Here is a 22,794-nt window from a genome sequence, read left to right as displayed (position 1 = left end):
TTCTCTGTACAGTAGTATTTAAAATTAAACATCATGGTATGAGATTCAGATAGTTTATTGTGTGAAAATTATGTCCTATCGTTCTCAATCAAAATTATCTGATTGAATGGAATATTTTATTATTGAAACTTATATTTTCCTTGAACATAGTAATTTAAAAGTTGTTCCTCTGTATACAAAATCTTTGAATGGCTCAATCTAATAAAATGATGTAATGTTATATAATAAGACATTTTCATCTGTTTTATTAAGGTTATCAGAAAAAAATGGCCTTGGAAATTGAATCAACTTGATTTGTTTTTTAAATAATAACCTCAAAGGATTTTTTGCATCTATTAACCGTTCTGTATCATATTAATGTAATGTTTTGAATTTAAAATTGTTATTATACAAGAATTAGAATCCATAAAGTAAAATCTTGAAAGTACTAAGATACATCATTTCTTAAGTATTTCATTAAGGAAATCTTTTATACTGAGTATATTTTATACAAATTCCGTTTTATTTTTATTTAAAATGATTTTCATGCTTCCAAAGAGCTTTTTAAAATGGTTAATAGGAATATTTCACATTATACAAAAAACTTATAGCTCTAATAAGTATTTAAATCAATATTTTAGAAAAATATAAAATCTAAGAAAGGTTAACGCCCAAAAGAATATATTTTGACAGAAATTATGATTGTATACCAATAGTCGGGATTGGATTCAATAGTCGGGATTGGATTGATTTAAATTTGCTGAGTTTTTTTGATTATAAGGTTCATTTAAATAAAAGTTTTCCATTTACTACAAGAAGTAGTATAATAAAAATGTTAAAAAATAGGGTTTACAGAAGTGAACAAGAGTATAGCTACAAATTTGATTATATAACTAAAAAATATTTTTACTCATTTCCATACTATAAATGTCTTGACTTGATCAAATGTTTTTAGTTGGTTTCGCGATTTTTGTTCCTTATGTTTAAACAAGCTTTTATTAGCTTCACCTGTACGTGGGTTTGTTTCAGAGCTTGTTTGTAACTCTCCTTTGTGGTTATTACTGTTAGTGTATCCCTCCACATTAATTGTGTTCGTTAGTCGAGGGGACTAGAAATTATAACTAAATTTTCTCTTAGTATTGGGACAAATTTTACAACTGTCTATCCTCTTTTGGAGATTCGCTATACTATTTGCATCAGTATTAATTTAGAATAAAACACCTTAGGTTTTGTTAGGTTTTTGTGAAAACTTTCATCCCTGTACCCTCTGTTGGAAATTTTCAATACCAATGACTAGATCTTATAGAAAAGTTTTTTTCTCGGCAATAATTGAACTTAAAAGTGAAGCTAAGAAGTGAAAAATATATAGTTTAGAAAAACTAAAAAACACGCTTTTGAAGCACATCAAAAATTATTTTCAACCTTTCAGTTCGATGTGCTTTATTAAAAGCGTGATTTTTAGTTTTTTAAACTATTTATCAAGATACTGAATACCATTTTAAATTTTCCTGTAATGTAGCATCTTTAAAAGGGTCTCAGTGAAAATTGTACTTCTTATAAATGGAGAATTTTGAATCCTTGAACTAATATTTCAATTTTTTGCTGGATTTCTCACAATTTATTCACCATTTTAATGTATAGTTTTGATTTTTTTCATATAAAACTGCCAAATACTATGTAACTATTTCTGTCACTTTTCAATTATTTAAAGATTGTCCTTGATTCCATAGAAAAACTTTCAGTTGAATTCCCAGAACATAATATTAATTTAAAACAGTGAAATCAATTTTTTGTTTAAATTACAAATAATCACATTTTAAATAAGTCAATTTTTGTCTTAAGTTTTGCTCAAATTTTGAGCACACGCTGGTTAACGCCTCTGTTTTTCAATGTTAGGGTCAGTGTGATTATAGAAAAAAAAAAAAAATTGTGAAATGTGTCATTAATAAAAGTCACAGATATTTCCTTCAGTAATTTAGTTTTACTTTGTTAATCCCATTGAATTGTGTTTAATTTATAGTTTTATATGGTTTTCTATTGTTCACAGGTATCCCGGGACGACCAATTGCCTAAAAAAATATGTGATGGATGTTCCTATAAGTTAGATATGTTATATGAATTCTGGAATACAAGTGCTAATGCAGAAAAACAATTATTAACATGGTTAGGGGAGGCTGGAATGTCGTCACAAATGGCGGATGGTACAATATCAGCTGTGGCTCAACAAATCAAACCTGCTGATGCATTTGTCAAACAAGAAACAATAGATCCTCCTGATATTCACATGGATGATGATGATGATGATGAAGAGGATAAAGACTATATGAAACAGGAGGATGTGAGTTGTTTTACTGAATTCTAATTATTTTTATTTTTAATTTGTGTTTGTTTACAGAATTCAAATAATGTTGAAGAGCCTCCTCCAAAAAGAGCGCGGCGAACGGCTGCCGTCAAAGCTGCTATAGCACTAGACCAGAACAGTGACGATGATGACGATTCAGGAGAACCAATGACCAAGGTAGGATTGTTGTTTTTTGACATTTTTAGTGATATTTATAAAGGAATCCTTTTCGACATTTTTAAAATATTCATATAGTGATAAGGATAGAATTTGTTACTAATATCTTTTTAAATAACTAGATTTTTGTTTTAAATAAAAAAAAATAGTTTTTATTTAACCCCTTGACTGCTCTGGATGTATATGTTGTCCAAACAATATGTTTTTCATTGTTTCGGCATCCAGTAATGTAAGGGAATATTCTTTTGAGCAGTGTGGTTGTAATTCCATTTTAAAAACGCAAATATAAATCTAAATCAATTAAAATAAATGCTCACATAACCTCAAATCTACAGTGGTGTTCAACCCTTTGACAGCTGTGTGTTTAATCCTTTGATGCATATGTTCCATCAAAAAACATGTTCCTCATATGTTCTGAACAAGTGTTTTGGCACCGCAAACCTACAGTTGGTGTTTAACCATTTGACAGCTCTGACTGTTTTAACTGTTTGATAGCTCTGACTGTGTTTAACTGTTGGATGTATATGTTCGTATAAAAAACACGTTCCTCATACCCTCAGAATGAGTATATTAAAATTGACTTAGTCGGAAGAACACAAATATCTGCTTCCAGCATTCTGTGAAGTGGGCATTGGAATACTAGTTAAGTAAATTTGAAGGATATCATGCTGTCATGTAAGACAATTCCATCTTTAATAGCTCCGGAACATTCCAAATATAATTCCAGAACTGTGATTTGGTTTCCATTTCGCCACCTCCGCTCAAATAGTGTCAAAAGTATAAAGAATTGTGCTAGAAACTCACAAATTTTATCACAAATAATGCCAAGTAGAATAGTTACTATTCGCGGTACCTTTGTCTGTTTTTGAGTTATCTAAAAAGTTAAAAACGAAGTGAGAATTAATTCAAACGCTTATTACTCGATAGATTGTTTTTTTTGGCTTATGACACTATTTGAGGGAAGGTGTGATTTATTAAACTTATCCTAGCAGAAAAACTTGAGTTGCGCATTTGACTGGGTTTGATATAAGTGTTCAATGCATGAAAATGAAACTTCTATTGCTATCTACCTAAAAACTATCAAATTCTGACTGGGATATAACTTCAAACAAAATTATTTACAATAATTAAAAATTACAGTACCAATTATTCATTCTCACATAAAAACTAAAAACAATAATACATTTCTACTATGTGAAATTACTACAGAAAAAGCAAAATAGACCTAAAATTGAACACCCCTAGGATAGGTCTTTGTTGTATAATATATAATTTTCATTAACCTTGACATATTGTATATGAATCCTTGAGTTAATTATGAATATAAACTTTTTTTCTTTTTTCTTAGAATTTTTGATTTGTATATGTTTCAAAATGTTCGTGATTTTAGGTCTCTTCTAATTTGAAATTATGAAAGAAATTAATTTTAAATCGGAAAAGACCTAAAATCAGGAACATTCAGTAGCAATTAAGAATGTAGCGAACTTAGAACTAGCTCAGGTCTTTGTTTTACAATATGTGGTGATTTTCACTAATTCACCCAAAACCTTAACATATATCAAATCTTCCTCATGAATCACTCTAAGGATTTTTGGCAATTATTTAAGAATCTGAACATTAGTTTTTGAGTTAATTACGAAAATATCGAATCTTACAAGCAGTAAGGGTCTGTTTTGTATCACACTAAAAAACATTAATTTTTTGTGAGGTGTTCAAGCATAAATTTTTGAAATAATTTTTCTTTACGTTCGTGTAATGTATTCTTCATTTCTCACATTTGAATTATATTTTTTGCCGAATATTAGAATTTTGTTACAAATGTAGAGAACTTGAAAATTGATGACAAAATCTTAATTTAATAGAATTTTAGTGCTCCTAATTCTTTATTTCTTATTCTCCTTATTCTTTATTTATTAGGTATCTTATATTGTGTTTTGAGTCAAATTGAAAAGTTATTAGAGATTTTTGTAAATGTTGAACTAACTATGGCCATTCAGTAACTTATTAGGAAAACAATAAAAAATTAATAAAACACTACAAGTTATAATCAATGAATCTTTTTGTAAAAGCAGAAGTTTTCTCCAAATTAATAGTATTAATTGGTGTCACTAGGGAAAAGCTATTGAAATTAATTTTTTTTTAATATTCAATTATTTGATACAATCTTAATATTTAAAATTGTTTTTTCAATTCAGGGTATGCCTTAGTCATTTAGGGTGATTGCAGGGTGTTGATTAGATTAAAAATGTAGTTGCCACAATTTTCTTAAAGTTCTAAATAATAACAAATGTCAAAATGGACTGAAGAATCTCTGTTTATATGTTAATCTTTATATTATTTTATGATTTACTTAAATTTTTCATATTTTATTTTGTGATTGTTTTATTTTGTAGTGGAGGAAGCAGTTTTCTTTTCCGTTCTTTCATCTTGAAAACATAATTTTATGTTTTCTCTAATTAGGAAGAACAACATGAAAATTAGTTAAATCCTTACACTACAGTGGTTCTTAACAATCGCAGAATAAAATGATGTTAAATTGATTGCTAAATGCTCATTGAGTTTGTTCTACTTTGAACTAACTTGATGATCATCAGCAATATCTTGTGTCATTTGTGTTGTCTTCTGTCATAATTTATGTATAATCCACAGAATGGATTGAATTCAGCATCTACTTTATGCTGTTTTTAATATAAAGGTTCTAATGGAATACATTTTTTATGACTTGTGGTTAAGGGGAATCAATATTTCGATTATTTGGTTTTGGAAAAATGGTTTGGCAATTACATCTCATAATCTAACTTAACTCTAAATACTCATAATTTCTCTGTTTGTTCATAAATTGATGTATGTCATTTATTGACATGTCTGATAATTTCTTTTACTTTTCTTAACAACCTTGTACAATTGCAGGTCAAGATTGTTTTGATGTAACCAGAAATACTTTACTTTTTGATTACATTGGACAATTTTGAAAAATTGTTAAAAAAAGAGTTAGGAGAAAAGTATTATTATGTTCAAATTTCAAGATGTTTGATGGGGAAAAGTACCCAAAATTAAACTTGCACAAATGTTCATAATTCTAGTTAGTGGAATAAGTTTAAATTTTAGTTGAGGTTTTTTAATTTTCACAATTTTAGTTTAAAAATTATTCTGTTTAATGAAATATTGCCTATTCTCATTTTCATTGATATTTGTTTATAAAATAACTAGTTTATCTTTATTCTATCTGTGATAAAAAATCGTAGATGATAACAAGTGGAAGTTTGTATGTTTAAAACATTTTTATTGATTAACATAAACATAAAATTGAATAGATTTTCTTAAAAGTTACTGACTTTCCATTGTTAAGTAATATAACATTTTCTAATATCTTAAACACATAGATTATGCAGGTTTTAATGTTTAGTTGATATGATAACAATTATTGATACTAGCAAATTATATAATTTCCACCTACGGGTTTGTTTAACAATATACGCCATAGTTTGGTGATTTATTAGCTAAAGTTATTTAAATTTTTTATTTACATTGGGTTGCTAGCGGTTACACAAGGCTAGTTCCATGATGCATTGGTTACAAATGCTGTTTTTCTAGGTATTATTGGATGTTGATTGATTAGGATATGGTGACATGTATTCAATGCATTAATTACAATCCTTCATTTTTGAATAATACTATTTTATCAGTTGGTTACAAGTTTTTTTCAGATATTCACGTTGTCTCACTATTGTTATCTTATACTTCTGAAATGAAATTTTGATGCAAATGAAAATATGAGGTTTAAATTTTTTGTGCATTGGTTACAAAGCTTTGTTTACAAATAATTTTTTATATCGAAATCTATGAGGCGAGTATTCTAGGCATTGGTTACAATGCTGATTTTCTATTTATAATCATAATGTTTCACATCTTTTGTTTAATTAAATCAAAAGTAGTTGAGATATTTTCTTGTCGATAATTATACAAAAATGTAGATTTGGGAGACTAATCGAAATATGAATAGCCATTGGTTACAATGCTTCAATTCTAAACAGTTGCAACTATCAAATTATGATTCCATAATTTTGAATGTGAAGCATATGTTTTAACATTTTTTTCCATTCCATACCAAAATGTGAGGTTCGTTTTTTATGTATTGGTTACAATGCTACTTTTTTAGATAATTGCACTTTCATTTTAACAAATTATAGTTCGGCGTTGGGTACAAAGTTTCGCTAACAATTGATAATTATTTACAAAACTTTTGTATCAATATATGATTCCACGATCTAGAGTATGAGGAATTGGTTACATTGGTTACTGTTTTTCAGAAAATGCCTTGGTTACTTTTCATTTTCAAAAAAAACCTATTAGCTTGTATTCTAAGCATTGGTTACAATGCTAGTTTTGTAGATCACCATATTGCCTCGTTTCTGTTATCTAAAGGCCGCTTGGCATCATGTACAATGCAATGCAAGACACAATATTTTTTTTTAAAGCATGCTCATATGAAGCTCGGCTGATTGTTTCAAGCAAGATCTTGCACTTGCAACAATATCGATTTGATGTCATTTTTATTTCGTGCAAGTTTCCATTCTACGGAGAAGTCTAGTTACTTGTCGCGTTTCAACCAATCTGTCCAAAAGGCTCCAAAAGCGAGAGAGGAGCAGATATTATTATTGTTATTCAGTTATTCACTGACCCCTTTTTTCTATTCCATTCCAGTTTCATTTCACTCTATGAAATTTGACTTTGGAAAAAATTGCATGCAATTTTTTGCACATTGACTTTGAAATCAGATAGATTAATATTTATAAATAACTAGAGATGATAAATTTTTTGTGGATACACTTTATATAATAGAAATTCAATGTTTATTGTTTCAAATTATTCAAATGTGTGCATTTCCTTTTTATTTCTCAACTTTCATATCTAATTTGCATTATTGACATTTCAAATTATCAAACTTATCTTCTCAAGGTATTATTTTTTATCTAAATTGAAAAGTACTTTATGTAATATCTAATTCTGAACTATGATTTTCAAAATTGTCGTTCGTGGTTCGTTCACCTTCGAATTTTTTTTGTGGGTCACTTCCGATCATTGTTGATTCTGAATGTGTTTTAACAGTAGGTGGTAGGATTGGAAGTTCCGTAGGTTCATATGCAGAATCAAAAGATGTTAATGTGAATATACTGTTTATTTACGTCCTTCAGTCTCGTATTTTTCTGTTTTTTTTATTTGGAAACCCAAATGACAAACATAAACAAAAATTAGTAGTAGGAGACAGTCTATAGATAAACTTCTACAGTGGCCCTGAAGTCGTTTTATGTAAAATAAAATCACGAAAAGGCTCGTGATTAATGGTATGTATTTCTGGAGCTCCAATTGTGATCCTCGAACAAAGCTAATTGCTTTTGATTTTACGGAAAAGATGCGATCTACTCACTATTGTTGAATAGATAATTTTGTCATTTGTCAACTTTCAGGGTTTATTGTTATATATTTCAACAATCTTCTAAATTTTTTTCATTAAGATACATGTTAAATTATTATTTCATATGAAACAAAGAGCTAAAAAATTTATTTTTCAATAGTACAGCTTCTAGTTGAATCATGAAAATTCCACAAATAGTGAAAAATTCAAGAATTTTTCGTAAATTAAAAAAAATTCATTTCAGACTCTTTAAACAGTGGGTTAATCTTAACTTAAGGTTTTTTAGTTTCAACTAGAAAATAATTTAATCCCAAATACAATTCATTTTGCCTCGTTTCGATAGGACATTTAGTTTTTTTCCTATCTTTCCCGCCAATTAGTCAAAGTTTTTATGTATAAAAAAATCGTCAGTTTCTTGATTGATATGCTAATCAGCGATTCCTGGTTCAAAGACTCAAGTTTTCACTACGGCTATATTAGCTTCTCCATAGTCCGATGACGAAACATGAAATTCATTCCCGTGGAATTTTCGCTTTTGTGGCTTTCCAGTACGTTCACCTTGTTCATTTTCGAATATCTTTGACAAATGAAAACTTGAAGGCTAAATGTAGCTTAGCTCAAGCTGACGCAGCCAGCTCATATATACATACTTTTATCCCTACCGTTATAAAGATCTACGAACAGTTAATAGTGTCTCGAAGGACCGTTAGTCCTTTTGGATTATAATACGTACAATATATCGAGAGGCGGAATGCGAACTCTCCGAGCGATCCAGCAGCTCGACCCTTGCTCACTATGTTTTCTGTAATTCTGAAAATATTTCGAACTTGCTTTTGAAATTTAAGGGTTAGTTTATGAAATAAAATCGATTTTTTTAAAGCCAGGCTCAGAATAAAACAATTTCTAAAGTATTATTTAATTACATACAAAGCTGAAAATTAGATGATATTAAAACCTGCATAATTTAGATGAAGATCGGATTATATAATAAAACAAAAAATGATAAAAATGTGTCTACAGGTAGAAGATGACAGTGAAGATAGTGATAACGAAGATCACGAACCTGCATTCGTTGATGTACCTTCAACGAGTGCAGATGATCAACCTGGTCCTTCAGGTGTAGGCAAAGATGGAGTAGAAGCACCGTGAGTACTTGTTTTATTTTACATCAAATTGTACCATTCCTGCCTGAATGTACATCGGTGGTTAAAAACTGGTTTCGTCAATTTTTATTTTTTATATTTTGTTAGGTTCTTTTTTAGTTTTGTTGATTATATAGTATTTGTTTTGATTAAATAAAATTTGAATTGAAGAATAAAAATTAGAAATTACATTGTAACATTAAAATAACTATGAAAAAAAAATAATAAGATGAAGTATTGTAGGAACGTTATGTGAAGATGTCTGTATTGTTTTCCTTGACGAAACCAGTGTCGAAATTATTTAGTTTTGTTTGAATCTGAATTTGCATCAACAAATTCGTTTTATTTTTCGAAAGTACATTCAGGCAATTATTTTTTAAACCAACAGCAAATGAAATGGATTGTCCTCAATCAGTAAAAAAGGTCATACATAAAATTTTTATGTCTTCCGATATTTAGAACAGATTTTCTTTTTGCAGTTTTTGTTTTTCAGTTTTGTATGTATGGGGAGATACTTGTGTTCAGTTCTTTCATATTTTATATAAACATGACGAATTAATGTTTATATCGATCGAAAGAAAATATTTTCGAAGTTTTATCTCCAGCATTCAAAATTTATACGGATCTGCATTGAATATTTCCCGATATTTTTCGAGAAAAGTTTAATGGAGTGAGCAAACTGTAAAATTAATTTTTTTGCAATTGTATAGGCATATTTCGGTAACTTGAAAAAAGTGAAAAATGTTGATTCTTTTCAACATTTTTGTAATGGGTCGTGTTTGCCTTATTTTAAAATTGGATTGTGACATATTTTCATTTTGCAATTTGACCTGTTTGAACAAATACAAATTCATCCGAACTTAATGTTGCAAACGATTGGATTATGTGCTACATCTACTTTTTGCAGTACATAATTTTTGATTGTTTATGAGTATTATGTGTAGATGAATTGTATTGATTTCAATTTTTAGTGACTGGAGAATCCATTTATAATTAATTAAAATATCTAAAATCGAATATTTTCATTTTCACATATTTGAGGGTAAAAATCAATTGATAGATTTTGAAAATTTGCTGTTGGTATTTTTGATGTGTAAGTTATATTTTTTTGCATACTTGAAACAAATTTCAATTATTTTAAAAAATTTGAATGTGAATAACAAGTACTCGGATCAATTTTGAGAAGAATTTGTTTGAAGTATGCTAAACACGAGTCTTTTTATTCTTATCGATTAATTTTCAAATTTTGTTGAAATTTTGGCAAAATTTATGCTCATGTTCTGTATTATTTGATACTGAACAAAAATTATGTTCCAAAGCAAATTTGTTTTGGAGTTACATACTCGAAATGTTGGGCATTTTTTCAAGGCTCTTTCGTCTTGAAACAAACTTAACAAACAAAACATTTTCAAAATACTTATTTTGAAAATGTTGATGCAGCGAAAGGACAAATTTGTTTTAGCATCTGAATGTTCAAAACTACATTAGTTTTGAGAAATTTAGTGTCGAAACATTTGTTCTATTTCTATAACTATAAATTATCCAATATTATATTTTTAATTTTGGAATTTCTTCAATCTAGTTGATATTTAAATTAGATGGTGCTTCAATTACTTTTTATATCAAATTTGATGTGAATTTGCAGTTTAGCTAATTCATTATCTACGCCAATTAATAGAAAATAATAGCTGCTTTGTATATGCTACAAGAATTGAATTTTTATTGCCTAATGTGCTTTTCTAGTAGTGCAAAGTTCATTGATGATATTTCAGTGTTTTCAAATGGTCATTGACTAGATTTTGTGATATAAAATCGATAAAGGTATGCGCCGTAAGTTTTCGTATTGTCAACTTGCGAATTTTTTTATTTTATTTAAAAACTAGAAATTTATCTTTGTTGAGAATGAATGAGTTTTTTGAAATTGGTGGATTATGAGTGAGAAAGAATTATTTACCACAAATCCAATTAACAATTAATCTTAGTTTTTTGCATGCTATTGGCCTTTTCATCACTTTTTTATAGTAGAATGTACGTACAAAATTAATTTACTGACCTGGAAATATTGCTAGTTAGACAAACGTCAATTTATTGATTATATCTGTGGTTCACTATTAAATTTGGGATATAATAGGTATATTGAAATTTGTCGTAATTGGGTTCTATCAATAGGGAAAGGGTGGTTGAGGTTTAGGCTATTTAAAACCATCGTTGGATGCTGTCCGATCCCGTGTTCTCGAGAAGCCACTAGATGTTAATGCGAAGATTCTCCTATCCCATATGGTCTTAAATCAAGAACAGAAATGTATTTCTCCAATAGAAGATTCTGATATCCAATTGGCTGTGGAAAATAAAAGATTTTTTTTGAACTTTCTACTTTTTATATCCTTACCCTTGTTTTCTTTTCACGTACTTTTTTAATACAGACAATATTTATTAAAATTTTACATCAAATAATGTAATGATTTATAAAATGAATATTGTTTGTATTATTAAAGTAAAAATACTTCCAAATATTAACATTTGAAGGTAAAATAAGATCAAATAATGATCAAAAAATAATGTATTGTACTCATTAACTCATAAAATTTGTTGTATACATCGATAAAATCGTCATTGATACCATTAATTTGAATTTTTATTTTACCTTTAATATGTTTTGGTAATAGAGGAGAAAGCAGATGGGCCTTTTAAAGGTAAGTGGCGTATCTATAATGTATATTATCGAAGTTGCGTTCTTCATACTGCTGAAGCGACTAGAAACTTCATCACTGAACTACGTGCAGCTAAATCCACGAACGTTGAAGTGACAATTATTAATATTTATTCGTCTTGTGTCTCTTGTGAGCACGGCAATTTTAACACGTTGAGCCCCAGTAGGCACGAAATTGAACTTTGCCCAGCTTAGAGCGGTCCTATGGATCGCCCTAAATATTTAATTCCCAACCTTCTCCACGAACCAAATGACCGTATTTAAATATGTTTTACAGTTTGGTTGGACCGTCCTGAGTCCTTGGAACATAACCCTAAATTTGATTTTCTTTTAGTTTTCTTCGACAAAACTCATATATTTGATTGAAATTTTTAATTTGTGCTACCTATTTTTATTAATTTTTTTGAGGGGTAAAAAAACACGAGAAAAGACATTACAATATGAATACAACAACAAATGGTTGTTACAATCACAATTTTTAAGTTTTTTCGCATATCACTTTTAACTTTGGATTTTACAATAATTTTTTCAACTGTACTATACAATCTCTTCTCACCTTGTGACTTGTACCTTCTTCTTTTACTAGGCAATGGGATCTTTTGGTTTTAGCGTCTCTTGATCAGCAACCGTAGTTTCTTTCTTCAATAATTTTTTTGCTACACTCATTCGTACTATATTTTTTTTTGTTCTTTTAAAAAAATATGGCCAAAAGCAATTTTCCTATATCACATCAACGTCCTTCTCAAAGAAGTGTTGTAACCACGGCTTGCGGCTTCACAACCACTCCTGATCGTCTGTCAATGCTCACTGTCTCATCAGCACGCTTTGTAGAAAGCATCAACACAAAGTTTTAGCGGTAAACTTTCCCTCTAGCACAGAGCGGGCGCACTTCTCATTTCAAATAAGTTTTTTTTTATTTTTCCTTGGATCACTCCATACGGAGTGTAAAAAACCAAACAATATATGGGCTCAGTGAAAGTTTGAAGTTTGGTTAAGGCTCAACGTGTTGTAATCAATTCCCATATGTTTTACTCAATTGGCGAGTTCGGACAAAGCGAAATTCATACACACAACATTCAATTAATTGTTGTATTCGTTAAGATTACTGTACACTTACCTCTCGTAATTGGAACCAACGTCATAGTTAAGCGATTCAAACTCGACACTTGTGATGTTCCATTAACGTACTTTTATTTTTTATTGATGTGACTAACGACGATAAATCTAATTAATTGTTTATAGCTTTTGTGTACAATAGAATTCCGGTTTGTAAATAGATAGGAGGTTCAGGAATATACTCAGATCGCATTAGAGACTTTGGCCGCTTTCTTCATGACATAGTTGAACCTTATTTACGTATCCCGACAGATAAATTTGTTCTAGGTTTAAAATCAAATGGATTTGTTCAAAAGTCCCAAGGGTTAACTGCTTATTACGAAGTATTTGCTCAATACTTCATTCAAAAAACATAGATATAATTGAGGGTTTGTTTCTTAAATTTGAGTTATCTGGAGAATAAAATTAACCGAAGGAAAACTAGGAGTGAAGAAAACGGCCGTACTAATATACTCAGATGGTATTATTTTAGTCATAACGTATTTTTACCATATAATACCCACAACACGATTTTCTTTTCAACTGACTTGGTCATCAATTTTTCATTTTGTCTAATATTTAGCAAATTGTTCCTTATTCTTCTATACTCTTTAGATTATTCTCGTAATAATTATGTTTCTTTAACTACACTTTCTATTATTAGACCCTACATAAAGTTTATCGAAACCAGCCTCAAAAATGAATCGCAAATCTACCTTATTTTCATAGACTTATGCAAATTACTGCGAATGATTTAAGTTATGATGCTTTGCTTTGTGCCTCTTTAGCATTACCCATAGAGCAATGACTTTATATGTTTAATAATTGTAAAATCGTGTTGTGGGATTTGCTAATTTGCTCAAAACGCGTTGTGAGTAGTACCCTCCGCTCAATGATCGAAATAATGCATAATTCGAATTCGCCAATTGAGTATAAATTTTAATTTAATGACACATTTGAGTATTGCACGCTGTTCAAATCAAGTGGGTGTCAATCCAGCTTTTTGTCACAATTTTTTGGGTAACTGTGGTACGAAGCACTCCTTTCGTACTAATTTTGATTGAATCACGTGACGTTTTTTCATGAAGGTAAAAACAGTTTATATTTAGATTATGACGCAAGTACCCTACACTTTTTTCCATTAACACATTTTAGAACTTCATTGTTCTTCTGAAGTATGAATATGAACCGAAAATTAACCCTAGACATCGAGAACTTTTAGATAAATTTTGAAACCTGAAGATTTGCATTTATTCTATAAAGAATAAAAATTGGATTTAATCAAAAAATCGGTTGTGGTTCGTAAAAAGTTGAGTAACATTGTATAAAGACATCATTACATTTTATTATTTAACATTAATGATAATAATTCAAATAGAAAGTGGTGACAGCTCTTGAATTAATGTAGCATTACGAAAAGTTTATTCTGATAAAGTAGAAAAATTACTACATACAAAATAAAACCAAACAATTATTCTGATACAAAAAATAAAGCTTTCAATCCTGTAGATAAGATTAAATTTCTAATATTCCCAGTAGGATTGTTTAGAACGTGATAGGTCGTCTTCACTATTTATGTTCGTGAATTTTCCTGTATTTTGAATATATCGTATGGTTTAAATTTTTTTTTCGCATTCAAAATATCTGCAAAAATAATGGGTGGCGCGAAAAGAACGTATGAATTTGATTTGATAAGTGTGAGTAGGAGGAGCGGGGGTTGGTTATTTCGTAAGTTAGTGCGTCCTGTTTTAGTAGCAATGGCGCAGTGGACGTGTCGGATCACTCTTTCAAATTTATTCAGGTTCTTTTATAATTTCGCGGTTCTCTCGTTTTTTGGCTCTAGAAAATCGAAAAATCCGATTTCGATATTTTTTTTTAAATCTTCGTTTTTACGGCTGATTTATGAAAAAAAAATGAGAAATATTTCACCTGGCGATTTACTACATATAGTTTTAGGAATTTAAATTTGATCATAAGCTCATTTCTTTGCATATAATTGTTCATAGCTTTTTTACAAACGCATTTCATATATTTTTTTGTTAATTTTCATAAACAAAAATTTTCTTAGTCTTCATATGAACGATACTTGGTCTTTAAGAACAAAATTTTTGAATTACTTTTCACTAAATTCAAGCTCTATAAAGGTTTTCTTAAATTGATTTAGCATTAGCAGTCAACATTTTGAAGTACGTTGTATACTATATTGGAACGAATAGACTGGTAAAAACATGAATACGTTCTCTTCAACTTTGAATTTGCTATTCTATGTTGTGTCCTCGAATAGGTGAAACCACTATTATAAAAGAAAAAATTCTCGATTTAAATTACTTTTTTTAGAGTACAGTCCCCAGCTTGGTTAATGCCTAATATATAAAATAATCTTAGTTTTGAAAAGTTGAACATTTAGATAATTTCAAAAAAAATATTTTTCTCTACAACAAAGTGTAGTTCCTAAAATAACAATATAAAATTGGAAGAAATTACAAACAAGTAAAAAATATTTTAAGTCGAACTGTCAAAGATGTTCAACAATTACTAATTAAAATAATTATAAACTATATTCTTGAAATTCAGAAGTTGTAAGTCACTACTTTGAAGAGCAATTTAACAAAACTATAAAAATCTTTTCTCAACGTATAATTCGAAGGAAATTTTAGTTTTAATTTGGTTATTGGGTGATAATCAGATTCTAGTTGCAAATAATTTCTAAATTAACATGGTGAGAGAAGTAGGAACCTTGCGCCTGCTATTTCTAAACTAGAAGAGTATTTACTTACGATATATACAAGTAGACTGGTAAGTACTAACCCCAAACTGTCGCCATACGATATTTGAAATTGTTTTACGAAATGGGAATTTAAGTATGAACTACTTTTATCAGTGTAAATTAATTAATAAATAAATAAAACTGTTCCACTAGATTCTCACTCAAGTTTTTTTTGGTACCTACTCTGCTTATTAGAATCGAAATTGTTCAGTATCGAAACAAGTGTAAATCGAGAATTTAGAATTGAATGGTGTTAGGAACAAAAAATGTTACAAATGATTGAAATTGGCTTTAAACATACAGTAGATGCTAAAAACGTTAATTTGTAAAAATGATAACAGAATCTTATCATAATAAGAAATCAAATAATCCACTTTCTTCGGCTAACCAATATTCAAATTTATTATACGGGGTTTTTACATATTTGTATACAATATTGGATTATTTTTCCTCATTATTGTAAGATTTGTAGCTACTTCAAGCCCATGTCGATACAATTCTGGTTTAATAAACCTAAGAAGTAAAATTTAAAAATGAATGAGACAACTTGAAATAGAATTAATTATTTCTAACCTTAACAACATTTATCTTCAATCTTGTAGGAAATAATTTAAATATGTAGTTGAAAATTTCGATTTATCACCATTATATAAAATTCTATTATTTTCATTTTCTCCATACTGATCGATTCAATTTCTAGTAAGTAGGATACTGAGTGCTAATCTACCTTGAGATAATTCTTACGAAAAAAAAGTATTATTCATTCTAATACCAAATTAAGTCAGGCGTTGCCAAGGATCATTCTCAAATATGTATGATTTTTTATTTCTTTTACTGATAACGCCTTAACCGAAAGTTATTTTCTAATTATCCACTTCATTACCTTTCTAAATTTAGAAAATGATCAATTAAATTGCATTTTCCTCCACACATTTACCCAGTTAAGTTGATATTTGAAAAACAGACCCAACGATGTGATTGCCCAGGGTTTAAACATTCGCTTTTAAGTGCCACTGTGTATGTTCTTCATGATTTTTCAGGTCAAGTCGAATTGTAAGTATTTACATTTCCATTGAAGTCACTTGAATAATTTTGACTTACGAGGTATGGCTATAAAATAACGAAACTAAAACGGCGATGTAAACGAAATGGCTTGCGCCAAATGTCAGTTGTCAATTCGATTACGTATGCGGAATTCCGGTTACTATAAACAAATCGGTGTAGCTGTGATTTTCATTAGTTTTAAATTTCTTTTGTTTCACCATAAAAATGTGACATTTCACCAGAAAAATCGCAAAGGAAACTACTATTAAACTATTAAAACTATTAACACCTATTAAAAAAAGTGTATGGTAATTAATATTTATGGCGTACGCGTGTTTGCATGGTTTAAGCATTTTCAAGAATCGAGAATACCTCTTGGAATTGTGATCAATTTGGTCTCTGTACATGTTGAAACATTGGTAATAATTTGTGATTATGCAATTAAATTGCAGGATTTGATAAATTTCAACATTCCAAAAGTTTATCTCAAATTGGTGTCTAAAAGGATAGGAAAATATATTAACATGTAAGGAACCAAAGTGTTCTAGTTATGGCTTTCACAAAGCGCCAGTATTATGTAATGGAAGACCCCATCTTCGCCAAATTTGTATCAAGCCAATCAAAGCATTCATGATTAATGGATTGTGTCACTGGATTCTTGAAGGTAGAAGCATTAATCAATTACTCCATTCACTTTCTTGTTGAACTTTGTGAAAGTATTAGGAAAAAAGATCACGAAATTTGGAAGTTTTTCGACCTTTCAGCGTCGTCCAAAGAATTCTAGTAAAGTCCAGCTTCCCAGGTTATATTTGCTGTTTTCTTGCGCCATAAGACTTTGTTTCCTAAGGAAACTGCACGCGTCCTGAGGGACCTGATAGAAAAAAACTTCTAGCATTGTTTTGCAGGGATAGATCCAAAAGAAAATTAGATAGACTGCCGTTATTTAATACACATCTCTGAAAGTTCATGAACCATGTTCAATTTGTATGGGCAATTTTCTTGCAATACCTGGTGCTCAATATTTTGACGGATTCACAGGTAGTTACCACCAGTTGCTTGTAGAAAAAGAATTCTTATATATTTCTGCATTGAATTTGTTTTATCAAAAATTTGGGGTCTCGTTTGCATCATTTACACATTGACTCGGAAGGTTTTCGAAACGGGATGATCGGGGAAACTCTCATTGAAAACATGTAATAATTTATCACCTGGAGGACGTGACATTGAAATTCTGAAACCGAATTGAATAAAATATTCTACAAAAAACTGGAGAATTACGAAAAAATATTTGCTAACCATTCAGAGGCGGACCATGAATTTTTGTTGAAATTTGAATACTGATTGGTAGGGAAGAAAACGAATTAAAAAATATTTCGTTCAAATTTAAGATGTTTGTATCTGTATCTGCATTTTATCCCGCTTTTGCAAGTGGTAACTCATTAAAAAAACGTGGTCAGTTTTATGTCATTCGAGGTAATTGTTTTATAAATAAAATTGATTCAAACTTGTCATAATTTTGATTTCTTCGCGTTTGAAATAAAAATTCAACCTTTATATTTTCTATTTTCAGATCTGCATTCAACAACTTAAAAAACCTTGGAGTTATGTCATTTCAAAAACTGTTGTACTGTTCAAAGTGCTCGGACTATTTTGATATTGAACACACATGTCCTGTAGTTTATTTATCTTGTGCTATTTGCGAAAATTTACTAAAAACTGCGAATGTAACAAAACACGAATGTTTCCGCTTAAGTTTAAAAACTGAATTTGACACGAAAATGATTTTAAGTGATCAAAATACAAAGAAGAGGAGGTATGGGGCTCGAAAACTCAAAGAAAAAGATAAAGACATAAGAATTAGAGTTTCAGATGAACGAAAAAGATCGTATCGTTGTGCCGATTGCGAAATCCAATTCGAATCCAGAAATTCTTACAGGAAACACAAGTATCAAATTCACAACGAAGATAAATACAAGGTTTGCACTTTGTGTGGAAAGAGTATCGTTAGTCTTAGCCAGCATTTGAAAGGAGTCCATGGGAATCCGAATAGCGTTAACTGTTCCCAATGCAACAAAACATTTTCTTGCAAAAAACATCTTCAAAGACATATGCTTGTACATAGTGATGTATTCAATCATGTATGTACAACGTGTGGGAAAGGATTCAAAACTTCGTTTTCATTGCGGGTACATATGAGATCGCACGATGAAATAAAACCATTCGAGTGTCAAATATGTGCAAAAACTTTTACAACCAAACAATGGAGGAATAACCATATGAAAACCCATCAGTAAATATTGGAGATTGTATTTTCTATTCATTTGATTCTGATCAATTCTATATAAAATTGAACTGTAGTATCGTTTCGACCACCTGGAAGTGTTCCTCAAATATAGTTTTACTTGAACCCGATGATTATTTTGTAGTAACCTGATAGCATCCTTCAAGCATTTTATAGTAACTAAAATTGAAAAAGTGTGTTTCAAATGATTGAATATGTAATGGAAGATGATGCACTTCTCACTACTAATACGGAGGTCGGCATAAATCAGGCAACAAAAACAAAAAGACAAAGAAAAGAAATTAGAAGGGGGTTACTGTATGTGTTCAAATTGATGCCCATCTTGATCAATGCATTTACGCCAACGTTTCTCAACGGAGAGGCAGCTCCGGTGAAGCATGCCAAGCTGTCCGCGAAGAGTTTCAAATTCTTCTCCAATTGCAGTTCAGAGGACGGGAAGGGTGCATGGTCCACTTGCAAAAACGCGATCCTTGAGAAGGTCCCACGGGAAGAAATCACAGGGTGTAAAGTCACATAACCGTGCGGGCCACTAAACGAATCCTTGTCTGCCTATCTATTCTCCAAAATGAACATTAGGGTACACCCGCGCACATAACGCTTGGTGCTACGAAGCTCCATACTGCATGAAATAACGGATGTCGCGAGTGTTAGATCCTTGTCCATTTGCCCACGTAAATCTTCGAGCATTTCCAGATAACTTTGACCAGTTACTTGACCCTGCAGAATGGATCAGCTGCTCATCTCACGTCAGCGCCACTGTTTCCATACTTTCGGAAACAGAGCCCGTTTTTAAGAATTTCTGATAGGTCTTCGACCCTGTTGAACTATTTTGGTAGCGGCGACTTCGGAAGTTGTTGAAATTCAATAACCCTATAAAAGTGGACGACCACGTGTCTAAAGCACGAATATGCTTTGTTTTCATCGACAGCGTTGGACTTAAGCCGATTTTTCGACAACGTTGCCAGACTTAAACCGACCTCTATATTAATATGAAATTTGAAGGTGCTTGTTTATACTTCAAAATGTTGAAATTTGAATATTCACTTTATTTTTATCGTCCACGACGGCCTAATTACTTTTGAGTGAGTCAACTACTTTTTACGTTGTTGATCGTTTTATGGGTGATAAATCATTTTACTCTAGACCTATTTTATAGTCTATTTTCATGAATGAAAGAATAAAAGAATGTTGAAGCAGTCGTAATCCATAGGCGTATCACTTTTAGTAGAGAGTATTTTTTCAACTTATACCTCGAAATTTTGGCATAAATACCATTTGTATAAGTAGAATAAATAAATTTGGTATTCACTCATATTATTACCTCATAATTAACTCGCAAACGGCTAAAATGTTTCAATTATCCAGAAAATTTGGAGGACATTGTGACATACTGATAGAAAAGGTATAAAGGTTTATTAAACATTGATTTTTAAACAACGTTACGTTCACAACGAATAATTTTAATATAGAAACTCACCAGAGTAAGTGACGATAATTCTTAAAAATTCAAATCGGAAAATGAACTGTTACAACCAGTATTCACAATGAGTAATTCGATTTGAACGCTCACTCGTACGAATATGTCGATCCGAAGATAGTCAGCTCTCCAAATTTCAACTTCTTCACTTCACTGTAGCTCTGGAAGACTATCCCAGGCGTCGAATATAAGAGCCTTAACTCGCGGCATTTCTTTCAAAGGTGTCCACTCAAGAAGGAGGTCGGCATACCGAGTCTCCATTTCATTTAAACATTCTTTAATCTAGGGATGGTAGAGTGATTTTGACAAAATGCTATTAACAATTTTTATTACCAAATTCATAACTTCAACAAAACGCTTCTTGTTGTATTATGGAGTGAAATTTCATCATTCGGTGGTTTATTTTGCTCCGAAGAATCTGGGTCAGTTATTATTGAAACAATTTCATTCAGATTAATTCCATTGTCTTCAATGCTTTTTGCACGGCATTCGCTATACCTTCCCCTCTAATTTGTCCTGAGAGTGGTAGCATTCCTAGAAATTCTTTTCGTATCTTATCCCTCGGGACAGCGCTAATTATAATTCCCATAGAGTGATTTCGAGGATAGAATAAGTTCAAGGTAACTGGAACTGTTACTGAAGACGAAAAACTGTTCTTTCTCGTAATATCTGCAGAATACTAGAAATGATACTTTTGGGGAGAATACCATTGACATTTGTGCATAGGCAACAAAGATTAACACCAACGCTAGCATACTGAATGAAGGAAAGCGATCTTCACCAAATCGAGGTGCGGCGGTTTTGCTAAAAATAAAAATGTTCTGTTTTTAACATTTCCATATAATAATAGCTGATTTTCTGCTCAAAATAAGCGTTTACGTATGCGATTCTGTTCAAGAAAAGCACTTTTTTTCCTCAAATGTGGTCGCTTTTAACACGTTTATATTAGTTTCACCTGTATGTGGGTTTGTGCGCTTGTTAGTTCGTTTCTTTGGACTAAGAGCAGATGGCTTATTTAATAAAGATTTCGTTCGAACCTCGATCTCCGTGTGGGAAATTGAGCATTTCGACAACCTTACCAATTACACCGTTATGGCTCGTTTCGACGAGATTTAGGTATATAAGCAGATAAACCATTATATGAGATGTCACTAAAATAATTATTAGCGTGGCCCACTCTAGTGAATTACACTCCGGGTAAACGCAACATTAGTCGTCTCACACTATTCACTATAAGAATGGTGAATCATTTTTTCTTCGCTAGTTTCAGTTTAGCATGTTTTTTTCACTGTATGTTGTTTTTTTTTACAGAACTTTGTACGCCGATGGTTTATAATTATTTTCTCCTTTACTACATAGATAACTCCGAAATCGGTGTGCAAAAGTTGGAAATGTAAAAAAATCTATAATAAAAAAGCAAAGTTAAAAACATATTTAAAAAATCAGAATATATAGAACAATATCACCACAAATTTACTAAAATTTTCTTTGATTTGAATACTTCAGTGTAGATAGGTAGAGGATGATTTTGAAAGCATTCCGAGGTTTTACTGAATTTATCGAATGGAGTAGGAGGTTGATAACAAATTAATTTCTTCAAAAACTCTACAGGTTAGAATAAATAATTCCGAAGTGACTACTGTGCCATAATACGTGAATAAAGGAATATTCAAAATGGCTGAATAAAAACCGTAACAGGCCGAATGGCATGTTACATCGTTATCTTAGGAACATGTAATGAAAACTAGTATTTTTTATTGATTATGAAAGATTTATTGATGATCCCAATTCCTCAACTTTATTGTTTTTAATGAGATAAATTACTTAGAAAAATTGAGTTGATAATTCCAAGTATTTTCCAGAAAATGTGTACCGATTAAGAAATGTGAACATTGTCGATTAGAGTTCCAGAACGAAGAGAACCTTCAACACCACATCGAAAATTTAGGAGCATACTTGAAAGCCTATTGCAAAAAATGTAAAAACTTCATAAGATTAGAAGAACGTAAATATCATTTAGACGCTACTTATTCTTGTTCGATTTGCAAAAGGATATTGAAAGAAAATCTCTGTTTATCACATAAATGTTTTCACGACGAGACAACGCAAAAATCCGCGAATGGCATTAGAATACCGTGCTACATTTGCCAAGAAACATGTTTTTCAGAAAAGGATTTGACTGCTCATGTTACGGAAACGCATACCGCGTTGCATCTCGCGATTTGTAAATGTTGCATGACAAATTTCGAAACTGAGGAATCTTGTCATCAACATTTCCAATCAGTTCATAAATTACAGCTACCTTCTCTTTATGTTACTCCCATAAAATATCTTTGGAATAAAC

This window comes from Diorhabda sublineata, chromosome 3 (assembly GCF_026230105.1).
Source record: "Diorhabda sublineata isolate icDioSubl1.1 chromosome 3, icDioSubl1.1, whole genome shotgun sequence".
NCBI lineage: Eukaryota > Metazoa > Arthropoda > Insecta > Coleoptera > Chrysomelidae > Diorhabda > Diorhabda sublineata.
This window is presented reverse-complemented; position numbering follows the sequence as displayed.